This window comes from Neofelis nebulosa, chromosome 14, assembly GCF_028018385.1.
Source record: "Neofelis nebulosa isolate mNeoNeb1 chromosome 14, mNeoNeb1.pri, whole genome shotgun sequence".
Lineage (NCBI taxonomy): Eukaryota > Metazoa > Chordata > Mammalia > Carnivora > Felidae > Neofelis > Neofelis nebulosa.
Genome location: NC_080795.1, coordinates 19729123 through 19751674, shown reverse-complemented (window position 1 = coordinate 19751674; position 22552 = coordinate 19729123). Strand labels below are relative to the sequence as shown.

The window sequence follows — 22552 nt, the reverse complement described above, 5'->3', positions numbered from 1 at the left end:
GTCTGGGGCTGGCAGGTGCATTAGTAAGAAGAACGAGAGGCTAAGAGTCAGAGTCTGAGGCAAGGATGATGGACAGCAAAGGGAGTGATAATGGGCAGTTCCCGAAAGGAATTGCTTTATGCTTTAAACTCATGCCAAGTTAAATAACCTGAGACCTGATATGTGACTGACTTCCACGAATGCAGTTTTTACCCTGAAATTTCCTTACACTGCAGTAAGGTTAAGTTGTGCACTTAAGGTGTCCGTGTGCTGTGCTAGGGTGCAGGGCCAGGACAGGGGTCGTATTACTAATAGAGGAAGGAGGAAGGTGAATATGGTCTTCTCAGCTCAGCTAACCGTTCTTATTTGAGGAATAATGTATACAGATGAGTATTACCAAAACCTTTGGAGTGGGAAGAAATCACAAAAGGGATGGCTCAAAGCGTGGGTTGGAAGAAGTGAGGGAAAAGTGTGTGTCGTATATTCCACCACCTGTCTTGAACTCCTCTTTTCTCTTCCTGGTTTCTTCTTGTGTCACTGCTCAGTGGGCACCTGTCAGGGCACCTTAGAAAGCCAGCTGGGTTCACCTCTTTTTTCCCCAACTGGTTATAGCAAAGAGAAAAACTCATAAAGTCCGATTAGTAGTGAGACTGGGCATCTCTTTTTGTCATATAGACAAGAGATGATAATCCAAGAGGTTATCCAGACGGTCAAAAGCCATATCTGTCAGATTATCGACAAAGCACTTCAACTTTCTAGGGGAAGGCTTTTTAAAAAAACGAAATTTGTTTTGTTATTATTTCTTTTTTTCTGGCTGTGAAAGGTGTGCTTTGCTGTGAAGCCAGGTTTGGTGAATTGAACCAATTTAATTTTTAGGTCTTGTGTTTAACTATTTAGATCATGACATCTTAAAAGCTTTTTAGAGAACTCCAAACATCATTCATTCATTTAACAAACATTTATTCAATGCATAATGTGTGTTGGGGGCTGCTGCTGATGTAAATGAGATGTGGTACCTGCTTTTTCATACATTTGCTTTTCCATACAAACTATGTTCTTGGAAAGAATTCTGTCACTCACAGAATTAAAAAAATTACTGACGTATGATAAAGAAATTGGTTTAAAATATCATCTGAGCTTAAAGAAAAAAAATGGGAATGTGGAATAAGGACAATTTAATTAATGATAGGGGATCTGGAGTACTCCAGATGCTGATTTGATCCCTATAGGTCAACCATATCAGTTAACTTAGTCAAGCTCTCAGATCCCGTTTCGTTGTTTGCATCATGTAGACTCCAGGTCATAGAGTTGTTGAAAAAAACTAAATTCGATAATGTATATAAAGCACTTACTTGTACATGGAAGGTAGGTACTTAAGAAGTCTTACCTGTTATTATACATTATATTAGTAAATAAAACATAGGCATCTTTTTCAGTCATTTTGTTTTGTTCTTTAAGAGAAGGTTTTTTTTTTTTGTTTGTTTGTTTTTTCTATTGCTAAATACAACATGAGCCCAAGAAGTTTTAGATATATGGTCATTAGGGTATGAAAAAGCATTGTAATGTCAAGAGGATATAATGGAAAGAGTAGTGGTTCTGGAATTTGAGGACTTGAGTATCTGACTGTAGAATATGACTCTGCCATTTAGTAGCTATGAATAAGAATGATATGTTACCTTAATAGCCTGTTTCTTAATCTGTGAAATGGGTTCAATACAGCCTGTGTTATCAACTTCATCCAAGGAGTTATGAGGACCAAATAAAGTAGAATTGTCAAAATGATTTGTAATGGGTAATATAATAATAAGTTGTCCTGGGCTATGGTACTGATTACTGGTGATTGATTGGAGAAAGGTGTGGTTGTGGTTTCTAAATACTTTAAGTGGAAATTACTTTTCAATTTATATAGAAATAAATTATAGGTTTGTGGGAAGTGTGGAGAAATAGAAGACCTGGATCCCATTCTCCACTGTGCCTCTGATCAGCTCTATTTGTGTGTGTGAATTATTTAACTCCTCTGTGTTCCTGTATTTTAAAAATTTTTGTAAATAAAAATTTGTAAAAAAAAAAAATTGAAAATAATTACCAAAAGACAAACAAACAAACAAACAAACCCACTGAGGCTTGGAGAATTGAGCTACCTTGTAGAAAAGTAGCAACATAATTTACTCAGATTCATCTATTGTTAACAATTGGCCCCATTCCTTTATCAATTGCTCACTTGCTATCTCTGCCCCCCACTGAAATATATATGCATATATTATATATATATATTTTTTTTCCTTGAACTTGATGAGGGTAATTTGAAAACATCATGGTCTTATACCCCTAAATATTTTTCAGTATATATTGCCTAAGAATGTGGCTTTGTTTCTTATTCTTTAAAAGGGGCACAGATGCTTAGCTGTGTGACATGTTCCATAGGGTTGCCGAAATCAAATAAACAATTGAAAGCACTTTCGGGGCACTTGGGTGGCTCAGTCAGTTAAACATCTGACTTCGGCTCAGGTCATGATGTCATGGTTTGTGAGGTAGAGCCCTGCGTTGGGCTGCACTGTGAATGTGGAAACTGCTTGGGATTCTCTCTCCCTCTCTGTCTGCCCCTCTCCCACTTCTGTTCTCTCTCTCTCTCTCTCAAGATAAATAAATAAACTTAAAAAAAAAAAAAGAAAGCACTTTGGAAAGGTATACATTGTTATATAAAATCAAAGGATGTGCATTTCCTATACTGGGAACAATCCAATTACATAAAACTTCAGAGGACTCACAAGTTGTAAGTGCAGTAGAGTGCAAACTAAGAAAGTCCATTGCATATGTCTGGAACAAGATGAAGACTAGAGCTAACTCAAGAGTCTCTGTGATGCGTGAGAGAAACAACAAAGATGCTCTCACACTTTGCAACATAACTTTGGAATTCTATTCCTCCTGCAAAGACTTGAATCTTTACGCTGTTTTTTACTTTAACAGTTTGCCATTTTGTGTGGTATTTTTGGTAGAGATTATGAGCATGTTTGAGAAAAGGTCACAGAAACTCAAGGGCATTTGCTGCTCAATGGCAGGACCATAGAGCTCTAAGGGTTTAATAAGAGCTCAGCTTTATTTCTTCTGGTCCTCCCTTTAAGTAGTGAACATGAGCTGCTTTATTTTCATTATAGACAACAGCTGAAATACAAATAGGAAAAAGGAAAGCATGTTTTACAGAAGAGTTCAATGTATAGGCTTAGTCGAAAATAGTATGAAACTAAGTGTTCACATGAACCAAAGAAATAATCTTTCATAGAATCCCTTTTCGGCATTTGCTGTAATAATACGGTTTAGCTATGTGACAAACAGGTAATTATTCTGCCACATTATCTTTGCATTCTCTGCAGAATTCTTCCTTTCATCAGAAGTTGTAACACTGGTAAGTTCAATTTCTTTATAATTCCAACCAGATTTGCAATCACATTCTCCAGTGGAGTGAAATACGACCAATAACTTGAAAATATTTATAAAAATACTGCTTTTCCGGTCGCATATTTCTTTCATTGCCCTAAAAATCATAATGGCTTCTTTAGATACTTAAAACAACAACAAAAAAAGGAAATCTAGAACACGTTTTAGGAACAAAACTATTTTTCAAAAAGTCAAAGCCACACTTAAGCATTCTAAATTCATCTTTTATTTTGAATTATTAAATTGTTATTCTTTATAATACAACACAAAAAATGTAAGTTAATGACTAAGCAATACATTTATAATCCAATAATGATTGATTTTACTTCCTTTATAAATAAGTCAGTTTTCAACATAAATTATACAGATATATAATGGTATATACACTTGTGTAATTTATTAAGCTATGAAGAATATTGCTTTTAGGCTTCTCTTGGGAAAATTGCAGTACCTGAGTAAGAATTTCAAATGTTTATTTCTCAATGAGGTGACGTTTCTGAGGAAAAGCTCAACTGTTCTAATGCTACAGTTTTCCCCAATATTGAGAAAATGTGATGTTTCTTGAATCGCTTGAAGCACAGAGCAGTGAAAAAGGAGTTAGAAGACACAAGTTCTAACACTGATTACTCCACTTACTAACGCTTTAGACTCGGGCTTGTCTTCTCTCAGATTCAGCTTTATGGGGTGCAGAAATATTTGCATACCCAAATATTTCAAATTCCGATGATTTAGCTTAAGAAACGATGTTTTGAAGGGATAATGATTACTACTGTCATCATCATTTGGGTAGGATCCTTTTAGTGTAGGTTAGAACATGCCTCTACAAAGAAAGTTCTCTATACTAACACTAGATAATGTTCAGATCATCCGTAGCAACAGTGCTTGGGTATTTTTGTTAGAATGGATTTTCTGCAAGGAATATATCCAATAAATGCTTTTTCTGGTATTTGTTCCAGTCCCAAGAATTCTCGACAGTACCTGATTATTCATCATAGCATTCAGCAAGAGGGTCCATGGTCACAAACAAAACTGGGCTCATACCTTCACATTTTTGTTAGATCCTAATGTACAATAGACCTATGAACTCCCTTTGGTCCTGGTAGAATTTCACTGACATGCACTTCTTTTTTTTTTTTAATTTTTTTAACGTTTATTTATTTTTGAGACAGAGAGAGACAGAGCATGAACGGGGGAGGGTCAGAGAGGGAGACACAGAATCTGCAACAGGCTCCAGGCTCCGAGCTGTCAGCACAGAGCCCGACGTGGGGCTCGAACCCACGGACCGCGAGATCATGACCTGAGCCAAAGTCAGCCGCTTAACCGACTGAGCCACCCAGGCGCCCCCTGACATGCACTTCTTGATGAAGCCTAGCTTGTAGAAGTTTCTCTGGTAAGAATGACATTTGTGACTTTAGGCGGGTCTCTGAATACCCACCAGGCCTCAGTTTCCTCAGATGTAAAGTGAGGGATTTTACTTAGATGATCTCTAAGGTATACCTCTAACCTTCTGGGTTTCTATAGTGTTTTATATATCTTTCCTGGAAAATCTATCCCTGATTCTAAATTATTTTTTAAAACTACAAGAACAAAGATCTGGTAGGTTTGACAGAATGTGTGTTAATTTCCTTTTTCTTTTGCGTAAGTTAAAGCCTGTCATCTGACTGGCTAATTGTCCTACAACTGAGAAAACTCCTTAGCCAAATAATTTTTACAATCAAATCCTACTGTAAAATTAGAGAGAGAGAGAGAGAGAGAGAGAGAGAAGCAGTATGATTTACTATGGAGTTTATAGGGCATTTTAATTTATGCTATGCAGCAGATAGTGGATATATTCATTCAGGTGGCACAAGTCTACATATCTGTCACTATCTCTGAAATGCTTGTCTAGCCATAATTTTACAGGTCCTTAAAAACAGAATTGTCACAAACTCCTCAGTTCAGCTCTCAACAGAATTTAATTGATAACATAGAATCCTGAGTGGCTGGCATGTGAGTGTCACCCAGCTATACAATTTCACAACTAATCAAGGAAGATGGGAATTTGAGTTGGCCTATTGTCTATTTGAATCTGTTTCTGGATGGAATCCAGCTGGCTCAAACGCAGCCCTGGAAAGTGATGTGGGCAGAAGATGGAAAAACATTTAAGCCAGAGAACCAGCACCTAAGATAGAGAATTGCCTGGCGGAGCTGTGGATTTGTTGCTGATTAGTTTGCTAAAATTTCTCAGTAACCAAAATGCAATTTTCTATCCCAATTGTCCTTAAAAAATCTATGAAGAGTAACAATAAATGCAAAATTGTACCTAATTAAGAGCTAATATTACATGACAAGATTTTAAGTGGTGACAGAGCACCTATGAGAAGTAATAGGTCTATCACTGGAATAGTTAGGGAAAGAAAGTTCCATGGAGGGAAGGAGGTTGATTTTTCTTCAAGGATGGGTGAAATCTGGAAATTCAGAAGCATGATGAGAGGACGCTGTCAGCCTGGAAAACAGTAGGAGCAAATGCTTAGGAGTGGAAGTAAGTGATGTAAATTAGCTGCTGCACCAGCTTCATGAAGAGCAGAAAGCGTATGTGGAAAGTGGGGTGGTTCTAGTGGGAAAGATTATGCAGGTCCTCGGATGCTGATGTTTTATTTAGACTGGGCGCTGTAGAAGGTTGAGAGATCGCTGTTTTAGGGTAAGAGCTGACATGGTGAACCACGCGAAAGGGAGGTCGGTTTAACAGTGGTATGTAAGTTGAGTAGGAATAAGGAAGAGACAACAGAGCTCGATGTAGAAGCATAAGGTGATGCAGAATTGAATTAAAGTCCTTCCCCTTTTCCCCCACCACGCCTTCTAATTTCAAGGAGTCTGTTTTATTTATTCAGGCCTGTTTTAAGGAAGAGCAGAGTTTGCCAGTAGCCGAGAATAATGTAATCTAGGTGGGGTGAGGGGAGGGCAAAATAAAGGCAAAGAGGTGGTGGGCAGCGTGCTCCCTAAAGGCTAACTGATGTGCTCAACATCACATGGCTGGTGGTAGCCAAGCTCTAGAACCCAGACGTCCGATGTTTTTTTCCACTGAACCACCCTGCCTCTTTTCCCTAACTATAATACTACTGCCATTATTCAGCAAATTTTATTTCATTGCTAGCAACATTTGAATTCATTACTTGCTCAGCATGAAATATGATTGACCTGAACCAATGAGGCAGCCAAGTGGTGTATTCTAAACTTCCACAGGGGTTATAACAACGGAAAAAACAATTGTAGGAACACCTCCAATTCCACTTCTGAGACTACCGTCGTGGTTGATCAGAATGGTAGATCAACAGTGAGAAACGAAACGGCTATTGAAAATAACAATTGCTATACGTGAAGCACAATACAGGGTATTTCTCTCTGTTTTTTGTCTTAATTTTTGTGTTAAAAAAGTGACTCTGACAGAATATATTTTGACTACATTGACATTTTCCTGGCTTCCTCTCCACTTAATCTTTTTTTTTTTTTTTTTTTTTTTTTACATGAGGACCACACCTCTCTATTCAATATGTCTTTGTCTCTCTGAGGCAGGTCTGGAAGTTGAACATGTAGGAGTAGAATCCTGAGTTGAAGTCAGGATTTAGATGGTCTGAAATTAAGTTTAGGAATAGCAGCTCATGTTCCATACCTCAATCTCCAAGCAAGCACACTAGCCCATTGACCTAAGGGGGTACCAGATGAAGAGATCTGACCTGGTATTAAGCTTGGCAGCTAAGCCCAACTTTTGTGATTGCGGCAGATGACGTTTATTGATCTAACTGTGGCGCTTGTGTATTATATCTTTTCCCCTTGGTTCATTAAACGGGATGTCTCATGAAGTACCAATTAAATCATTAGCCATTAATAGCTTTCAAATATAAACTGGCTCATACCAATTAGACCATCATGCATGGCAACCGTGAATGAGAAATGGATTACAGGTGCTGTTACTTAGGCTGGCATTTCTCCCATAGGAACCAGGGAACATGGTTCAGAAAACTCAGTTGAGTAAAATAAAACAGGCCAAAGTCTTCATTAAAAACTTGAATAGCACCCAAGTCTCTTTTGAGGAACCGAAATGCTGTCACGTCTCCACAGGTCAATGCCATTCCCACTTATTTCTAGTAATAAGACTACATTTTAATTCTAAATCTTGCTGACTCAAGTAGTGTATTCTTTCAATCATGCTGCCCCCCAACATCTAGTGCCAGAGTTTGAAATGGAAAATACAGTTTTCTATTTCTAATAAAATTACACCTAATCCTGGAAACTATGCCCTGATTTAGTACAAAGAAGTGACTAAAACTCTTACTATTTTGAAGAGGGTCTTATTACGACTTACGTGGCTGAAACAAATAAAATAAAAGGGCAAAGGAAGAAGGGATAGAAAGAAAAGCAGGGGATGGGGAAACCTATCCCAAACCTTAAAATTAAGAATGATTTGTCTTTACGGTGAATGAAGAAGGGAGTGTCTATACCATTTGTAAAATAAGTCATTCATACATTCTGTGAAAAGGTTGTCCAACTCTTCTATGGTAGAATTTAAAGGTTTATGGACAGAAGCAACTCAAATATTTCATTTCTTCTTGCCTCTAGATTCCCTTTTAATTATATGTCTCTCTCCATCAGCATTTTCTTAGTTGGAAGAAGAGAATTATAGGTATTCTGTAGAGGTAGTTCGTTATTCTGACTTGAAAATTTATTACGTCCCCAGAGTTTAAGAACACTAGACTTGTTATTTGGCCAACCGTTTTCTTAACCTGAGAGAAGATCCTTTTGATCCAAGGAAGAATACGTTATTAAGAAAAATCACAGTTGTGCATTCTATCTTATGTATCACTGATGATCAGGAAATTCGATTTCATGTTTAAATTATAAAGTATTATAAAGTTATCCCAGGCATAGTTATCAGTTTACAGATAACAGAGAAACATTTATTCCACAACGACCATTGTTACTTTGGAAATTTAGAGTGCTGCAAAATGGAAATTCTACTTCCAGCACCCCCATTTTCTTATGTGGTGTCACCATTCCCGTTCCCTGGCTTTGATACATCAGTGTCACCTTTGTCACTTGTCCTCTATTTGACCAATCACCAAGTCGTTGATGCTGTTATTTTATCTCTTCATAATGTTTCCTACTACCCATCCTTTCTTCATTCTCAACATCATCACTGGGACTGGGCAACATTTTTTTGTTTTGTTTTGACCTTTGGTCTTTGTCTTGTTCCAATTGTCTTGTTGTCTCTCTTCTCTCTTTCTCTTTCTCACTTCCTCCTTTCTTGAAAAGCCTATTGCTTAAACTTCCTAAGGTACATTTTAACTATAAAGTTCAACTTGTATACTTGAGATGTCGTGACACATCTAGAATCTAGCTTAATGTAGCTCTGACGTGACATGCTTAATACAGAAGACAGAGAGTAGAGGCATCAGAGGACCACACTCTACTCTTCTTCTCTCTTCTTTCCCTCTATCACTCCTCTTTTCTCCCTCTCTCCCTTCCCTTCTTCCTTCTCCTCTTTGTCTAGTGCCCTCCTTCATTGTATTCCCAAAGCGCATCTATACAAATGCTCTGATTCAAAATGCTGTGTCTTGATTTGAAAATGACATACCTGGCTTAAGTCCAAGTCCTTGCTGAAGAGGAGCTTTCCACCATCTTGGAAAGATACAGCCCTGGGAACGCTTACTGTGGTCTAATCCCTGTGTTAAGCATCTTACTTTCATTATCTCACTTAACCTTTATAACAACCCTTTGTGGTAACCATATCTCCATTTTATAGAAAAGGAAACTGAATGAAAGAGAGGGTCAATAGGCCCCACACAGTTTGTAAAGGATAGAGAAGATTCACTGCTCTGATTCATCTGCTTATGATCTGGAGCAAAGTCTTGCCCAGCTAAGGTTCCCATTCCTCCAATAGGGGGCTCTGTTGATGTCCTTTTTATTTTATTAGACCTTAACAAGGGTTATTTAATCACCACATTCTTTGCATTACTATTAAACAATTGCTTGTGTGCATGTCTCCCCTCACAGCTAAATTAGATATTCCTTTAGGGCAAGGATGGTGTCCTTTATTATTTTGCATTCCTCTCCGCATTGGGACAGAAATGCACAGGAAGCTCTCAAATACATACAGAATAGACAAATTAACAAATCGATGGAGATTTCTTAAGCCTGTTCCTTTTGGCTCTATTTAGATTCTATTTAGAAGGCACATTGTGGCCGTTCCTTAAGGCATCAACTCAATGGCTAAAAAGTAGTTTAAGCTGTTTGACATTGAGTATATCCCCCAAATCTCTTTTAGTAAGTATAGATATTATATACGAAAAAGATGGTGATAACACATGTGGAGACTTTAGGTGTCTCAAATAACAAATATTACATCACCTACGCTTTTATTCATCTGCTATATTCAGAACACTTCTTTCTCTTAGCAGCATGAAGCTTTCAAGAGGAAAAAAGGATCACATGATTTGCAGGGGCCTCTTTGCTGGGATGCACTTCTTATACATGAAAGTTAAAAAGCTGAAGTTTCAAGAATATCTGGATGCAATGCCAAGCACATCTGTTTACTCAGAACTTCTATTCAGGGGAAGATTGATTATTGGCAGGTGAAGGTTAAGGGGGAAGCTTTAAACTGGCAGGAAGTCTATTCAGAGGACATGTTATATTATAGAGAGGTGATTTTGGTGCTAAGCCATATTAGTGATATGAGTTTGAAGATAATATCCACAGGTGCACACTTCTAAATTAATTTAATAAATGCACACTTGGCATGCAGTTAATCTTTTCTCACCATGACTCTGGTATAGCTGATATCTTAGAAAAGTCTAACTTTCAGTTTTATTTTAAATTACCATAGCAGGTGTTATAACAACATACGTGAGCTACAACAACAAACCACAAAATTGGACAATAGACAAAACTCTCTGTAATTCAGATTTCTATTTTGTTTATTAGGAGTGTTCTAGTATATTGCTCAGAAAACTGGGACAGCTCTTAGGCTGGTATGTTTCGGGCTTCTTTCATCAAGGGAATGGATTCAGAGGGATTTTCTTGAGTTCTTGAGACAAACTTGGGTTTTTTATGAAGTGAAAAAGTTCATAGAGTATTAGCTTTATTCGCAGATGGGGAGAACTGTAACACAAGTCATAAAAAACTAGTCAGGGTTTCAGTTCATTGTAGCAACAGAACTAGTATCTAGAAACAGCAATCTGTAGCTGAACTAAAGACCTGGGCAATGCCAATGACAACAAATAGATTAAAACTGAGGAGAACACAACAGAAGCAAAAATATGTGAAGGCAGGTAAAAATCTATGTCAGAGCCAGTAGCTCACAAACAGAAAAGTCAATGATGGTAGTTTTATAACGTACTCGGATACGTGAGAAAACAAGTCCCCATCTGACTAATGGTACTCTTCTCTTACAAAAATGTCGAGGCTTGCTCATGTGTTTACTACCCAGATGGACGTTAGAATCCTTATTTTACTTTAAGCAGAGTCATCCGGGCTCTTGGCGGTTCCTGAACTCTGTTCCTACCACTAGCCATCTAACCTTGTGTGAAAATTTGATTAGTATCACACAAAATGTGGAGATTAATTTTGGGACACTTTACGTCCTACAATGAATTTTCTTTTTTCTTTTCTTTTTTTTTTTTTTTTTTTTTTTACCCAGAAGCACAATGTGTCTGTTCATTTCTTCAGCCTAGCAATTTAACATCAGTCTCACCCACTACAGTTAAGTGGTGACATGTCCCAGTCCCTGGGATTCACATTTTAAAACATGAAGAAATATGTCTCACAGATTTGTAGCTCTGTGGTTATAAAGAAAATCAGAGTATAAGAAAAAGTCCTACCTTTGAAGGTGAAGTAGAGACCTCCATTTTTTTTTAAATTAACAAGGTTTAACACATTGTTGTGCAATGTGTTAGTACAAAGATCATATACTTTGGGGGGCAGAGGGAGCTAATTTAACTGAAGCAGCCGAGACGAAGTCAAGCAACATAACTGTTAATGAAAGTTCTATGCACGTGTTTGCCGGGGATAGGGAGGGATCTCCAGAAAGGCCTCCTTGCCCTTTATGCTAGAGGAGTTTCTTTCCTCTCCCTGGCCTGGGGCAGGTGCACACCAGATGATCAGCCTTGGAAAGAATATCCTTTGATGTATCCCAAGATCCTGAAAACTGAAATTGAATGACCAGTGTCCACAGATATGTTTGGGAGGTGGCATTCAGTGCTTTGTTAGATAATTTCTCAGTGAGCTGCCCTTCTGGGGAAAGGACACAGAGAGTAGGCTCGATGTTTGATGGTGGGTGCAGTTTGGGAAGAGAACCGAGCTCAGGCTGATTGCTTCCAGCGTTTTGTTAAATTTGCTTTGGAGGTGAAGGACAGCAAAGGTCCAAGCCCCTGGTTTTGTCTAAATGGTATCTCGCTTTACCAATTACTTCTGGAAGCTTGACCTGACTCCTACAATGTTTTGCCAAGTTATTATTTCTTTCTAAATAGTGGGCCAGAAGGAAGGAAGAGGAGCACATGACCCTTTGGTGAATTCCACTCCCTGCTGGGGTCCACCGCTCGGACCCTTTGTTCCCCCAGCGCTGCAGCCCAGTGCCTGCTCTTTATTATCCTTTAATGCAGGACCCAGGACTCTGCTCCTCCCTGCAAAGTGTATTCAACTGTCACCATTGTCCCCACAGATCCATTAACTCAGTTGCTCCATGCCAAAAGCAGCCACCCCTCCGTCCCCCTCTCCTACTTCCTCTGCCCTCCCTCTGTCTCCCTCTCCTTGCCCTCTCCATCTCTCCCCACCCCTCCCCGCCCCTGCTTTTGGTGAGAGTCTTACTCTCTTGATCTTTCTTCCCCTTCCCCCCCTGCTTTTGGTGGCAGAAAAGGCTACCTACAGACACACCGTAAATACATAAAATCAATGACTAACATAACTGAGATGAACACATTCACGCATCCTGGATCTATATCTGTGTACGCACCTATCAACCTCCTTTCTCTCCCATTTATTGCACATGTGCCAAGCCAGCGCTTTGTGCGTTTTCTCCACAACATCCTCAAGGTAAGTACTTCTGACTCTGTTTTACAGAGGAGGGGGCTGAAAGGCAAGTCACCGTCCAAGGCCACTCAGCTACTGAGCGGTGGTCCCTGGATTAGAACACAAGTCCACCTGAACTGAAGACTGTACTCTCCCGCTTTCAAAATCGTAGTTGAAATTTTATACCATGAGGGGCAGCTAATAGATGTAATTTCTACCATAGTTACAGAAAGCTGAAATAGATGGAGATTTGTCATTGTAATACTCAAACTTCATTTGGGGCAATAATTTCACATTCTGTTTAGGTGGAATTTGTTCTAAGCTACCCCAAAATACAACCACTCAAGTGTCATCATTTTGTTTTTCTTCTCTCTCTCGGGGGGAGGAGACTCTTAGAGCTGGCAAACAGCTCTAAAGTGGGGTAACCAGAGAGAAAAGTGCCTTGGATGTTTGAATGTCCCTGTGAACTAGTCAACACACAACTATTAGTGTCTTCTGTGGGAAATACAAGTAGATCAAGCCAGTCCCTGTCTTAGGAGACCTCCCCCTACCTGAGGAGTCAAGGGAAAAATGGCAAAATAGAAAACAAGATAAAATCAAGGCGGTCGTGCTAAGTGCAACCCATACGTAACGAATGGTCAGTTTCAAGGGAAGGAAAACATCCCTGGGAGATGTGGTAATCAGTGGAGGCTTCTTGGAAGGGATGGGACTTAAGCTGACACTTTTGAAGGATGAAGTTAGAGAGATGATGTGTGTTCTACACAGTCTCACAAACATAGAACCCGAAGGAACAGTGCCCGTGAGGGCAGACCCTCATTTTGCAGACAAGCTAGAAAAGTAGAGTGGTTGTGGTAAGAGAAGAGACCAGGAAGCGGGGATGGGGGGTGGGGATGGGGTTGGTGTTGGGGGCTGGGGGGTGAGTTGAACTGGCCACTTGGGCTGCAGGGAAAAGGAGGTTTGGCTTGTACTTCTGTAAGGATTTGGTGGAAGATGCTGTCAGAAAGTTGGGACCAAGGAACAGATGGCCAGCATGTCATGTGAACTTCATTCTGTGAGTAATGAGGGTCCATGTAGTAGTTCTCAGCTCAGAAATGCTTTGATGGAAGCAGAGTTTTAGGAAGCTCAGTCTGGACCGGTGGATGGAAGAGGGAAATGGAGGCAGGCGGACCAGATAAGAGGCTGTTGTAGTGATCCATGTGTGTGATGCAATCATTGTACTGGAGTGGTGGCTGTGGGCCAGATGTGGGAGATGTTTTAAAGGAAGGACTCACAGAATTTGATGACAGATTAGCTACGGGGGTGAGGGGGCTATTAGAGAGGGAAAAAAACCCAACAGGCTAATTCCCCTCCTTCCTAGCATATTGAGATAGAATTGAAAATATTTTAAATAGGAAACACATTTCAGGACAAACTTTTTCCAAAAATATCTTCTTTCAAACGCCTCCCCCTGCCAGGGATCTAACCTAAAGTAAAGGTAAATTTACCATATGACCATAGAATTAATTTCATACATGGGCTTCTTTTCCCTCAAAGTCAATAATGGTGATAAAAATAATAATCTATTTAGAGTCAGCGCCTTAAACATTTTAATCCCCTTAAACATACTCCACACTCTCTACACAAAAATATTGTACAGGGAAAGAAGAACCAGATGTCCTGACCTGACCCACTGGTTGGCCTCAACCACATGGCAATGGGCGGAAAAGCTTAATACTCAGTGTCACAAAACTTGCTTTATAGATTCATAATGTGTAAACCATTTTAAGTCTAAAATACAAAGGAAGCAAGCCCCTATGCATTCCCATATGGATATATAATTAGGAAAGGAAATGCAAAGTGTCACTCTTGACACTTGTCTCTACTATTAACTATTACAATGGAAATGACCACAACAATCTGCCCGCAGTCACATAAATTTCCTTAGAAGTGAACAGAGAGGAGCCCTTTTAGTTCTTTGATGAAGGTTCCCACTCACAACTTAGCATGAGCTCAGTGAATATTTGGATTGATGTATGTTAGTTTTCCACTCGACCATAAAAATGGATTTTGCAACTTACTGAATCAAGCTTTCAGATGGCTTTTCGCCTCTGAGATTCGTCACCTGACTGCGTGCCTAGATAGCAGGATGCATCAATAGTGCCAGTGGAGATCTGCACCGCCCGGGCCCCCCCCCCCTCCCGATTCTGTTCCCCTTCACCGGGAGGGACAGCCTTGGTGCTCAAACACTTTTACAGCTGTTGCAATACTGATGGGAACTTCATGTGTGTTACCAGCGCAAGTGCTGTCAGGAAGAAACCAAATGTCAAACGGAGGTATGTAGAAGTCACCATGAATATGTCTCTGAATGTTTACCATCTGGAACCGTAGATTTAGATTTTGACAAGCAACTGGGATTGCCCCGTGGGCACTGACTGTCTTCTAAGCAGAGCCTCTTAGCTGTGCTAAATAACTTCATCGTACTTTAGCCTTGTTGGGGGGATGGACACACCACTTTGCCTTCTCAAGGTGTGAATTTATTATTTCTCAACATTCCCTTTTTTGCTTCCATCCCGCCTAATCCTGCATGCAATGGGCTTTTGGGGGGGGGGGGTTTCTTCCATATTGTCAAAGTCCTGGGCAGGCAGCCTGGTGGTCAGTCTGCGACATTAGCGACATATGATTGTGGGGCTCCATGGCTAAATGAAACTTGCCTTTGTTAGATGCCATCACACCCATCTCCATCCTGTGAGCAGAAACTTTACTTTCTTCTGAAATACTTCTGTGAGAGTGAAAAATGGCATTGGTGGTCAGCACGATACCTGCTACACGCCGTGCGCGTAGTCCTAATCCTAACACAACCCCAGATATCAGTTTGCCTTTCTGTCTTTATTTTTTTAAGCCCCGGTTCCATTGTAAAGCCAAAGTGGAATGACTGGAATTCCAGAAGACTTCAGCTTATGAACTTAGTCCTATTTGGGTTATGTAATATTGGGAACCGGATAATACTCAGTCGTCATAGCTGCCTGCTTATTTATGAGGATAATTTCGCACTGAAGGCTTTGAGACCAGAGAACACTGTGAATAACAACTACACACCATGCTGAAGTGTTGTTTTAATCAGAACTTTTAAAAAAGAAGATGAAATAATATAACTGGCTGCAAAAAAAAAAAATGTATAATGCAACCTGAAACATAATTTTACAAGCATCTTTAGGCAGTTGAATGAGTACAAAAATCACAAAGCACTAGCCATAAATCCTGCTGTTCAGCCTATTAAACCGCTCCCATTTCAGAATAGCTTATATACAGTATTATTCATCAGATTTCTCACCTGCAGAGGGTAAGGACAGTGTTGGGTTTCTCTAGCAAATGTGAGAGTCCGGTAGACACAAGAACTCTTGAGCACCACAGGTATACGGACATGAATGTAGGAGGGCAAGTCTGTTAGAGTGCAGAAGAAGTAACTCATTGACTCCCCTAGCTCGGCCAAAAATTTTAAAAATGAAAATTTTATTTTTTGATCCCTGTAAAAATAAGGCGTCAGTTTGAAAGGCCTTTTTTATGCCACACATTAAACGTAGTGTATAAACCCCATTGTTACATTCGGCTCAATTTAATTTTGGTGGGTGCTTTTGGCAGATTGGTCCCGTTAATAGCTACTCACATAGATGATGGCAACTCATTTTCTGTTGCTCCGGCACCGGATGACCATTCATTTCCAGTGACTAATTTATAATTAAAGCCTTTTTTTTTTTTCAATGTTTGTTTATAACCCAGCCAGAAAATCTATTTCCATTTAATTAACACTTCAGATAGCCTGTTTGAAACCTATAAATGTCGTGACTTTAATGATCCATCACAGAGATGCTACTTTAGTTTTCAATGACTTGTAAAACTTTCACAAACAGATCTGCAAATGAATTCCCTCCATCTGCTTCCCTGCAGCTGCAAGAGGGATAAACTCCGTTTAAAGAGCATTTTCCTACTTCCTCCTTTTCTGCTTTTCTTCCAGCTCTGAGCATTTCTGTTTTAAAGCCGATCTATCAGCTGCTCAGAGGGCAGCCTCTTCTCTCAAGGAGTTTTCAGTCGCCAAATTGTGTTAAAAACACTTGGGTCCGTCATAAATCAGACATAATGCATGTTTTAAAAATCGGGCAAGGAAGCATTTCCACCTCTGCCGGCAACTCAGTAATAGACTCTTACGGGGGGCTTTATAAAGTGAGGCGTAAAATGCAACAGTTCGAAAGTGAATTTTAATTCTGAAAGCTAAAATAAATGCTCTCTCGGCCTGACGCGTCCTTTATGAACAATCCGTAGCTCCCGCTTCGGGTAGGTAAGGAGGGCATTAGAGAGTACGAATGCCGCTCCAGAAGGCGTTTTCTCAGCTACACCTTCAAGAGCAAGGCATGGGGAGTGTTCGCTCTATAAAGACAGCCAAGCACCCAGCTCCTCACTGTTATCTGTCCACCGTACAATAGCAGCATTGATAGGAGAGCAACAACTGGCTTTGACAAGTGTGCTGTGCTAGCATTCCATTCAAAACTATGTTCAGAGAGAGAGGGAGAGAGAGAGAGAGAGAGAGGGAGGGAGGGAGGGAGGGAGGGAGGGAGAGAGGGAGAGAAGCATTCAATGTCTTTTACTTTACCTGAAAAAACTGCCTTTCTTGTGGCTGCAGCAAATGAATTCCTCCTCTGCTTCCAAAGGCAAAGTAGCTCTCTTGCCCGCAACTCTCACTTGGAGAAGACCACACAGCTCCCTGCTCCTAATCCCCACTCGAATGTGATGACACACACTAACCCCAACCATCTGGTGAAACACGTCCTCAAGCACTCAGCACGGTGGTGTGTCAAGACGGGCTGCCCAATCCAATTGCTGGGGCTGGGTGTCTCTCACCGACTGGAGGCTGAGGGCAGGACTGAAACTGGAGGTCTGAGAACTCCCAGTCAAGTAACCTGAGATTTCAGAGAGAAAGGACGGCTATAAAGAGGGGAGGAGTGGGAGGTGCTAAAGAGAAGGTGGAGGGAATGAATTATTCTGGTGGCCAGTTGTGCGTTACTTTTCACAACTCCTTGTGCTCCCCCGGGGATGACTGGGACCCTCCCGGGGATGCACTGAAACACTAAAAATCTTTTCCTGGCCAACCTAGCGAGGGTAGTCTTCTCAGTGAGGCACCCTCCCCGCACGCACCACCACCACCCCCAGGAGAGAAAAGACTCATCCTGCCATACTGATAAAGTGTTAATGTAGGAGCAGTTTGCACTGAAATGTGACATCTGCATTTTGAGATCTAAACTCCTACCTTCCTTTGATTAGATCATGGCTGCCTCCAACATTCCAGGGAGAAAGGGGGTGGGGGCACAGGGCTAAGAGCAGAAACTTGTCTATTCCCACGTACGGCTCTTCACCATTTGCCACAGGCTGAACTTCAGAAATAGTCCACGAAAATCATTTTAGTTTCTACTCATGTAAAATAGCACGCACCCCCATAGATGAAGGTGGCTTTTTTAATCACTTGCTGCTTTCACAGACATCTCTTTGTAAAAGCACTTGGTACTAGAGGGCTGCACTCTGTCATTGATTATTTTTATTGGCTTCTAGTTAATTGCACCTATAATGTCCATATAGCTCAAGCAGCTCATTAACAATTTTGCTTTGAAATGTTTTCAATTTTTGGTCATTTCAATGTCTCTTTCTTATGTGCATTTCTTTCTTACTTTCTTTTCTTTTTTCTCTTTCTTTTTCCTTTCCTTTTTTTTTGAGTTCTCTGAACTGTTTTTACAGACCTAATTACTTCTTTGATAGCAGTCTGAACCAGAAAATGGCTATACTTGTTACAGTGCTTTAAGGACATATCTGGCAATAAATTAATTGCTACAAATTCACCATTTAAAATATGCCATCAGACTTCTAAGGAATTTTGATAATCTGAAAAGGAAAATATGAGTTTGAAATATTATCAACTCCCTGACAGTGCCTGTGGGGAGCCAACATTTTAAATATTGCACCTTTTGAATTTCTTTGAACAGGGATGGGTGTGCTGGCATAAAAACCAGACAAAAAAAACAAACAAAACAAAACAACAAACTTTAGACTTACCCAAAGCATTAAAATCTAGACTACAACTGGCTATCTCGCGTTTGGAACGCCAGCATCGCAAAGAGAATTATTTCAATAACTAGCAAAATTGACTTGACTGGCTTGGTTTTTTCCAGGAGTTTTTAATGTGATATTATATTAAGATACTTAAAAATTACTCTTGGTGTAATGTTTTGAAGTACAGAATTAAGAACTATAATTTTCAGATTGTGATTTTTTTTCCCTGTAACTGGGCTATAGAAAAGATGAGGGGAAGAAAAAGAATTAGAGGTCGGAGTTCTGATTCATTTGCTTAATTTCTTCCCAGAAGTGATTATGAGGTGTGTGTTTCACAATATATACTACATGTACTACACCACTACTCTTAATCAGCTAAATCCAGATACATAATCAACACAGAAACCTTCCAACAATGGCAAGTGGCACCACAGGGCTAAGACTTCCCTTGGGCACCATAAAAATTTTAATAGTGGCAATTATTGCAAGGCAATTTTTTTCATTAAAAAAATTTCTTTTTCTTTTGGTTAATCCACCCAGACTCATGTCTAAAAATCTGGATTACCTCCACTGCATAGATTTTGAAGGCCCTGGAGACATTATTAAGGTAGTTTGCATTCTCTTAAACTGTAATTGAGTTACAAAAGTAAAACCTAAGAAACTATAAAGGTGTTGAATCATGTTTTATCAACCCTGTGCTTGTAACACACCTTCTGTAAGACATTCCCAAGTGATCCTGGCTCTGACCCACATTATTGTTGAAAGTGCCTTTTAACACACACATTTCTATTCTGTTCTTGATTGTAAATCTTTTCATTAATTCCCAGCTACTATTTCCCTTTTATTGATAACTTCAGCTATTTATACTACTTAAAACTTGCTGCCAAATAAGAAAATACAAGTTGAGCCATCACTCCTGCTCATTTGCTATGAACCTCATTCTTGCTCTGTGCAGTGTCCGTAAACATCACCTTTCAAAAGTATCATAACATGAGTCTACAAGGACACATTTTTCTTTGGTTGATGCTCTGAAATGCTTTTGTTAAAGAAAATCGACTCAAACAAAAACCTGAAGCCGGTGCTGTAGGATAAGGTCCCAGCTTCCCTCTCCCTGTAGCCCGGTTCAGTGCTCAGCAGAGCGTCAGTTTAGAAGTTAAGAATTTTCCATTACCTCTCTTCCTTTCTCCTTGCCATCTGCAAACAGTTTATTTTTTGAGGAAAAAAAAAAAGTGAAATTGATTCTGTTTTGAAAGATCTAAACCTAAAATACGGCACATTCTGGAAGATGACAGTCAGCATTTGAATGTGATGTTGATCAGGGTGAGGTTGTGTGCAGGGCGATTGGCTTCCTCGTAAGAATTAAGTCAGGACACTCCTCAAATGAGAGATTAATTGTAGGTAACGGTGATATTGAAAAATAGCCCCTCCTATTCTGTTCCCACAGTTAAAATGTCCCTTTACTTATTAGCTCCAATTAGTTTCCATGGCAACCGACCAGCCCTTGTAAACCCGCACTCGGAGCTCCACTCATCTTTGTCTAGGCTGAGCTCGCCACCCTTCTTCCTCCACAGATGGCAGTTTAGCTGGGTCTATATCTATATTCATATCTCTCATGCACACATCACCGGCACACGAGTGCCCACATCACTTTATGACCAGTACAGTGGTGGCCACGGGAGGATGGAAATGGCATTTGGTCCCCGAGCTACAACGTGTGCATCCACCGCCACACTAATTTTTCCCCCTCTTGGTTATTGTTTCTTCCAGCCTTGTTCTATTATCAGCTGTTTGCTGCTTGTAATTTCTTTTCAGGGAAGCCAATACAGTATAATAAAAACCTCATTAAACAGAAACACCTATCAGCCTCAGAGAAAGGCCTAAACTACCCCTTTTTGTTTAAAGAATCATTAAAGTGAAAAAGAAAAACCACTTGTTTGTCATGCTTGAAGAAAAGAAAACAAAGCCAACAGAAAGGTTTACCAAGCCAGGGGGCTAATACGAAGATTTAGTGCACTTAAGACACCACGGTGCTTTTCCCCCTGGTGCTGCCAGTTGGCCAAGAATCCCAACAGAAGCATAGTAAACAAATCATCAGTGGGGCTGAGAGGGCCGGCGGCTCCAGTCACTTGGCGGGAAGAAAGGTAACTGGGTCCTGACGCATCCTGGCTGTCACAGGCTGCCCTGTGCCACGGGGCTGGGAGCAAGCGATGCTGTTGGAGTCCCCAGAGGTTAGTGTGACCACAGAGGAATCTGATGGGGGGTGGGGGGAGAGCTATCAGCAAGCACTTGGAATTGTGAGAACGCGGAAAGTCATAAGCTCACGTACTTTGTGCTGATTTTACTTCTTTGGACATAGCTTGAATTCTGTATTATGCTGAGGTAAACCGTAAGAATTGGGAAGCCTCCAGCTGAGGAGCCAATCTTCTGTGACGACCAGGCATAATCTCTGTAAGAGAAAGTAAAAAGGGTAGCTAGCATTGGATCTCTTTTTTTTCCTATTACCTCTGCTAACCATCATCTTCCCAGCACCTATTTTGGCATACAAATAATGACCAAAAGAATAAGATTCCCCGATGCTGGTGAAATGTTTTATTCTTAAAATGGTTTCTGAAGTTGGCTTTGAGGTCATCTGTAAGTATCAGAAAAGAAAAAGTTCTGATCACCAATGCTTAATCTGATGGGATATGTGAATCTGTGAGGCCCCCTTTCTTTGACGGTAACACTGCCTTGGGTTTTTTCCTTTGAAGCAAATGACAAATGTCGTCTAAAGGCCCACAGTGCTAGCAATATGTGTGTGACAACTAGCCCATTACTATTCATATCATATGAAGTGTCTGTAGATGCAGAATAAATCTTATAATTTGGAACATCCTGCACTCAGGGTTACCCAGCTTCAGACGGTGACTTATTCTTCTTCAACTATACTTTACTGCCTTTGTCACATTGAACCAAATCACTCTCAGAAAGAGAGAAGACACGATTGCTTGTTAAATGAAGTCATGTGCTACGCAACAAGCATCCAAGTTGCTCATGTTTTCAATGACTGCACAGCTATATCGGAGGTGGCACTGGAACCAGTGGTAGCTTTCATGCCAGACAAATGGTTTCATCACTGAGGGGAAGTTCTCTCCCGGAAGCGCAAGCCTGCCTATGCCGAAAAGGGATATGTAGCTACACTGCAAATCATTTGGGGAGGCTGAAATGAGGCGCTAAACCATTTAGGACAAACAGTAACTCTCAAATGGGATAATTTGGTGAAATGGAGTGGATTCAATGATAAATGCAGAAAGGATGCAAAACATTTTTACAAATCTCTTTTAAACCCATCTTGTAGAAATTGGTACTTGAGTATTGGGTATTAGTCCTCATTTGAACAGATAAATAAGTTTAGGAGACATAATATTAGGAAGTATGGGTATCAAGTGAGAAGAAAATGTGACTTTCGGCAATAAAAATCTGGAAGAAAGGGTGGAGGGTGTTTCAGATGGAGTTTATCCTAAACCCAATGAGTCAAATAATGATCTTTCATTCGTGATATGAACATTCCTGAGTTAAGGTATGTAGCAGGGAAAAAAGGTAGAAAACTGGAAGCAGGGATAGACATGAGAAAAGTGAAGCTCAGGGAGGATCAGGCTAATGTCCAAGTCATTGGTGGACAGGGAATGAACCCCAAGATTCAATCTATCAGATCGTGTATTTTTCTCTCAATAGCAACATGCACTTTTATTAGGAACAAAATTAAGAACTGCAAAGATTCTCTTAAACTGGAGTGATTATGTTTCATTGGTGTTGCATTACAGAATTTGACAAGTTGCTGTGAGTTCAGAAGCATAAAATATCTTTGTCCATGCAGCATTTCTTCTTTAAGCCACTATAGTGGCTTAGCTGAGAAATGTCAGGCAAATGTAATTGTAAATGCAGCACAGCTCTTCTTAATAATTATTGGATAATATAATTTTTCTTGTGTCCCTGCTTTATTGTAAAAAGTGGGCTAGATCCAGGGCACATATCATCTAACTTTCTTACT

The 22552-nt window shown here is 40.1% G+C and overlaps 1 protein-coding gene across 2 annotated transcripts in view; it reads right to left on the bottom strand.

Moving 5' to 3' along the window:
• The window catches only part of SULF1 (sulfatase 1), a 178207-nt gene extending 160816 nt beyond the window's left edge, over positions 1-17391 (bottom strand). Inside the window, exons 1-2 of one of the 2 annotated variants that reach the window (XM_058699775.1) lie at positions 17078-17391; positions 15764-15873 (exon numbers count right to left, since the gene is read on the bottom strand). The gene's annotated coding sequence lies outside the window, so the exon portion shown is untranslated. The remainder of the gene's footprint in view (positions 1-15763; positions 15874-17077) is intronic. The other variant, XM_058699774.1, reaches the window with a different exon arrangement.
• Between the last annotated feature and the right edge of the window lie 5161 nt (positions 17392-22552).